This window comes from Suncus etruscus, chromosome 3 (genome assembly GCF_024139225.1).
Source record: "Suncus etruscus isolate mSunEtr1 chromosome 3, mSunEtr1.pri.cur, whole genome shotgun sequence".
Classification (NCBI taxonomy): Eukaryota; Metazoa; Chordata; class Mammalia; order Eulipotyphla; family Soricidae; genus Suncus; species Suncus etruscus.
The window spans coordinates 106,779,378-106,786,039 of record NC_064850.1 but is presented as its reverse complement, the minus strand read 5'-3'; positions in this window follow the sequence as shown (position 1 = coordinate 106,786,039).

The window sequence follows — 6,662 nt, the reverse complement described above, 5'->3', positions numbered from 1 at the left end:
CCTTTCCTTACCTGCATTCTTAATTGGAGATAGATTTTTCATAGATCATCTTTATTCTCCCAGGTTGGAATAACACTTTCTAGCACTTTAAACCTGAAGAAAATGACTCACATGTCAACAATCACTAAATTTTTAGATGAAATGTGAGATGCTTCATCTAAGGCATCAAGAGTTTGGTAATGAATGAGATTATTTGGATAAGTGACAAATAAGATACAATAATTCCTCCATTCAGTACTGTTTGCAAAGCAGTCACTTGTTTTTTTCTTAGCAGGTGCATTCAATCATTTTAAATAATCTCTCCGTTTTAAATATAACTTCTTATTTTCTTTCTTCATGACAAAATGTATGATAAATCTCAAAAGACTGCTACTTACAAAAGAATAATCAGAACATAATACATTGACTATTAATTTTCTGAAGTTCATTCTCACTTAAATCACTTTCCCACATTAACCCTGATTACATCATTCATAGCAGAGCAAAACAACTAAGAGACTGACCAATGCCTATAATAAGCTTAAATTATTTAACCTATGTTAATTTATTATCAAGCTATGGTACATATGGTCTGTTATGTTAAAAGAAATATGGCTATAGATGAAATACCATTCACCATACTGTCCCTTACTATTATAATCTTTCTTGAGGATCTATTTTTCTGAGCTGATCAAAGTGATATAAACTTTAAGCATATCAAAATTGTGATAAATTGCATAGGGACACAGCTAAATTATGTGCCTTTAAATAGTCATGCTTCTCAAACAATATGTGATTTCTTCTATATGGCCATAAATACACATTCATATTTGCAAACAAATAGCTACTAAACTAAATTAATTCTGAAGATATGAGGGGAAAAATCTTTTGTGGCTTCATTAGAGAAGAGCTTCTTACATTTTATTCAATTGTGACCTCTTTTTCTCAAGAAACAAGGGAAATTGCTACCAGGAATATTTCAGATTCATTACACAGTTGATTTTTAACTGATTTTTGGTTATTGAATACTCAGAATATCTTTACTATTGCCAGAGTTTTCACAACACAGCATAAGAAATCAGGCTTTGAGGTTTCTAAAGTTATAGTTTGACCCTTAATTTATACTGAATTTCGCAAAAAAAAAATACTTTTGCCTACCTATACATGAGATTTGTTTTAACAAAAGATTCTCCAATGTTTAATATCTCACAATATAATATCTGATAAAAATTACTATAGAAGCCTGAACTTTTTCTATGCTACTATTGGTTATATAATTTGGTAGCTATCTCAAAGACAAACTTGGAGATATATGTAAAATTGATATTTACATAGTAAAACATACCAATAAGATCATTTCTAAGGTACACAATGAAATGAAAATGTTCAGTTTCAATATAATATATTTTCTAGAGAAAAAAACAGAAATAACTAAACATACATTTGTCAGGGAATAAAAAAGTAAACCATGTTTTAGGCTTTCAGGTAAATTTGTGCAGCACTATACTATGTCTTCATGTATTACCATGGCCAGTAAACAAGAAACTAAAAAGTAGTTGTCAGATTAATATATGATATGATGCCATATATGTAAAATCTAATGAAAATGTTGCAAAATATATTTAAGCTGAATGGTAAATTCATTTTGTTTTTGAAGATATATTTAATGTTCAAGAATAAAAATATTGATTATATTTATCCACATTTTTATATTAATACTCTAACCAGTATTCAATTATACTTTACTATGATGTTTATATAAACGAGGGAAATTATTTAGAATTGCATAGTCATTTTACTATACTGAGTTGGAAAAAATAGTATAGATAGAAATCAAGAGGATATTTAACAAAAGGGAATATCTTAAAGTGTGAGTATGTGAAGATTTATGCATTTTCATGAAATGGGGAGGTGATTGCAATATATAAAACTGGAAATACAAGGAGTATTACTGATGAGAAAATCATCCAGGTAAATTTGTGAAACTGAAATGAGAAAGAAGCAGTCTGGATTAACATGTTGAAAATGATGCTGAGTAAATATGATAGCTTATACATGGAGATTGAAAAATTAATGGATATAAGGATAAGAAGAGAATATTATAATTAATGAAAGATTTAAGAGAATTTTTTCATAATTTCATCACACAGTAAATTGTTGACAAGCAAAGAGGTGATGAAAGATCATAACAGATTCTAAGCAGGACATGCATGGATTAAGATGATGCCTCTAGAAAACAAGAAGAAATGGAGAATAAGAAAATATCCAAGGAGAAATATCAGGACATAGTGATAAATAGCATACACTAATGGTGCATGCCAACCTCATTGAAGTGGTCTCCTGACTGCTGGGTGGGGTTTCTAATGTGTCCAAAATGCTATGCACAGGACCAATCATTCAAGAGCATTTAAGCTCTCAGTTGTGTGGTCACTGCTAATTTGAGATCTTGCTAGTCATAGTAACTTGGAGTACTTGACTAGCTTCTTTTCTGCAGAGTTGATGGTTAACCCTCTTATGTTTCTAATTCCTCAGTGACAATACTAAAATAGGGTTCAAATGGTCCTCTCTTTCACTGTTCTTCAATTGATTCTCAGATGCCTCTGATCTGAGCTAGGGTTGTTTCTACCCATTCCCAAATATGATATGATAGTCATGAGTAAATGTCCTTAATTTTTTCTGATATTACCTTACCATGTGAGTGATTCATTCATTTCTTATTTCACAATTAATTGTAACTTTTACTAATCTGAAGAGTGAACTTCAATTTGTTTATGTTATTTAAAAATAATTTTACATTTTTGTTCCCCTAATACAGTTCCATGGATATGACACCAATGGAAGCTTTACATTAATTTGAAAAATACATTTCTAATTTAAGGAACCTGTCATATTTTGCTGTTCAGAGTGTTATACGTCTATACTTTGCATTTAAAAATATTTTTATACTGCACAATCTGTGAATTTTGAAAATATCAAATAAGGTTGACAATCGTTTCAGGATCATGAGCTTTATTACTAACTAACTACTGTGTTTGGTTTACCAATTTATTCTTCTCTAAATCACCTCCATAGGAGTTACCAATATAAAAATCTTTCCATAGTCCTTGGGTGCATATATTTAGTCTGTTCTTTAATGCAGTATGTTACTCCCATCAACTCTTCTGAGTTGCTATCAAACATGCTGCTGGCATAGTTTCCATTTTATTTCCATGTTTACATTTCTTTAAGGTCTCTGACATCCCAATTATTTGAGAGACCAGAATTATTTGATACCTCACTAATAAGATCAGACTCTCAGACACCAGCAAGAGGGCAATAGCTGACTCTGGAAAGAAGGATGTGTGGCGGCTGCAACCAATGATGTAAGAGTTCTAAATTTCACTGATGCAGTTTTAGATTTCTGCCAGAGACTCTAGGCTGCATACAAATAATTTATAACACTTCCAAACATTATTTGTGCTTTAATTAATGTAAAAATATTCACCATGGATGGAAATTGTGTAATTATAAGAGTTCTTATTTAGCATGACAAATTAAATTTGATCAAGGGGTAAAATTGATCATTTTAAACTTTGAACCTCTAAGGGCAAAAACATTTAATTTTACACAACAAGTACATTTCAACTATGAACACAGATAGAGTTGATTCTGGGAGATTATCTTTTTCTTGCTTGCCTTTCCACCACTGCTTCCTATTAATTCACAATCTCTCCATTTTCATAATGTTGTAGTTTCCTATTAATTCACAATCTCTCCATTTTCATAATGTTGTACTTTCCAGGCTATACTTTTGTTTTTTGGGTATTATCCTCCAGAGGTTCATTCAGGTTTTTCTTGGATCTTCTTCATAGGAGGGACATATGAAGCCCAAGACTATGCTATCATGCACCACTGTTTCAGGTTTGTTTCACCTGAGGGTGATGCTTTTTCACTTGAGGGTGATGCATTGTATCAAATCACTAATCTAGAAATTCTTATGCCCAAATACCTCAGAGTGTCTCATTTACTTATTCTCTAGGTAAGAATTTCGGCTTTGACTTTCATGGCATCTATACTGTATTTTCACCTTTGTTTCCAAAGAGGTAACATATAGAATTTTAAATTCTGGGAAGTTCAGGGCTGAACATTGCAACCAGTTGAAAACTAATATTCATCCTGAAACATCTCTTTTTTCCATTGTATTAATGATTCAATTATGTGTCCTTGTTTGGGTGGAGCAATAAAGATATCAAAGATTCAGTGTTGATTGTATGTCTCAGCCAAGTGCTCCCACTCTTTCCTCACCTGCCTTTTGCTATATGGTACTGACATGATGCATTTAGTAATAAACAATAAAACATATAGTCTCTTAAGGAAACACTGTCTTTCTAAGTTTCACTGAAATTTTTGACCAGAATAAGGCACATTTTATTTGTCTGCATGCAACAAATTCTATATTTACATTTGTTTTTGTTTTTGTTTTTTTTTTCCTCTTTTTCTTCTTTCACCAATGACTCTACTTTTGCAGAGGTGATTTAGATTCACAACATTCTTTTTCTAGCTATTCCCCTCTTCATTATGCTTTTTGATTTCAGTAGAAAGTCTTGTATTTTCAGTCACTAAAACTATAATGTGCAAAGACCATAGAGAAGATTTATATCTAATCTATGTTAGAATATTTACTACTTTCAGTCAAGTTTAGGGTGATGAATATATGACTTAAAAATTTCATGAAGATCTTTATAATAATTTTCAACAAAATGCTTGATATATTAATTTGGAAGATCCACAGAGCATATTGTTATGCTCTGTGCTATTCACTTGATTAGGATCGTTGTTCTTATTGCCTGTAGTATAGAATCTAGGTATGGTTTCCTGTGGTATAGAACCCTAGGGTTTGGAGACTGAGTTAAGGCATGTGAAGTTTAAATTGTATGAAATTTCTTGAGTGGTGGGGCTGTGTTGTGCACAACTAGATGTGTTTAAATGATACTCTTGATAGAGCTCAGGGACTCATGCAGGGGCAGTAATGAAACCCAGACCTCCCACATTCACTATTTCTCTTTGATATTAACTATACAAAAATATAACAAATTTTCTCTTATTTTAGTTAGCTTATATACTAGGATAATTAGAAGGACAAATAATTTTGATGTAGGAAGTGAAAATCTGCCTTTAAATCACATTGAGAATCAGACGTTGGTAACCTTAGAATTCTTCTCCACTATCAAAAGAAACATACTTGGCCAGCAATTTTTTATTTTTATTTTGGACTGAGGGAAGAAAAATGAGTTTAAGATTCACATTTTACTATCAGCATTAGTTTTAGATTTTAAATTTATTCTTCTCTTCCTTTTTCCCCACTTTACATTTCACCACAGGCGATCATTTTATTCCAACTAGCTACTGTTTGTTTATATTTACTCTTCAAACCTAAAATTTACAATTTGGATATGTACTTTTAAAATATATGTGTTTGCTCTCTTATGTAAATTGTCCGCAATTTACATAAACAATGGTGCCATAGCTTTCATGTGTGTATTTCATGCATGTGTGTGTTTCATGCATGTGTATTTTCTTTTTTAACCTTGTACATTTATAATCTTGGGAAATACATCATTTACAGTATCTCTTTGCTGCTTTGTCTTCTGGGTGAAAGTACACATCCTTGACCTATGTCTCCCTAGTGGTGGATACAGAAATGTTGAATGCAGCATACTTTTCTGCTGCAAGAATTTCTCTCGAATCCTTGTCCACTATCAGGATTTAATGGAAATTAACATCATACGATGATTGATGTGTCCTCTGCCAGGTATCACTGCCCTGGTTTTTGTAGCACTGGACCTGTTTATTAGTTAAAATTTAAAGCATCCTTAAAATTTTTAGGAATTATTTTCATGTGTCCTACAATAAAAGAGGATTTGAAACACTAGAAACAAAAAGAATTTGGGTAAGAAGTCTATAACCTAAAGATCATTCCTAAAATGTTTTGGACAGAATTTAGAATACTTCAAAATTTTAGAATCAAATAATTCATAGATGCAATTTGTGAAAATACTGCAGATTAAACTTTATTTTTCTTTCTTTTTTTTTGGTTTTTGGGCCACACCCGGTAACGCTCAGGGGTTACTCCTGGCTATGCGCTCAGAAGTTGCTCCTGGCTTAGGGGACCATATGGGACGCCGGGGGATCGAACCGCGGTCCGTCCAAGGCTAGCGCAGGCAAGGCAGGCACCTTACCTCTTGCGCCACCGCCCGGCCCCTAAACTTTATTTTTCAATATTATTTATTTGAAGTAAACTTCCATAATAGAGATTTGTGTTTCTCCAAAAGTAAGTTAGAAGGCATCAAAGGTGGGTAGGGAGGAGGGAGATTTTAGACATTGGTGATGGGAATGTTGCACTGGTGAAGGGAGGTGTTCTTAAATGACTGAAACCCAACCACAATCATGTTTGTAATCAAGGTGTTTAAATAAAGATATTAATTTTTTAAAAAGAAAATAACCTTATGTTTGGTTTCAGTAAAAATAGAATTTCTGAAAATTTGTAATATCATATATTTTCTTTCTCTTTCTTTCTTTCTTTCTTTCTTTCTTTCTTTCTTTCTTTCTTATCTTTCTTTCTTTCTCTCTCTTCTTTCTTTCTTTCTTTCTTTCTTTCTTTCTTTCTTTCTTTCTTTCTTTCTTTCTTTCTTTCTTTCCTTTTT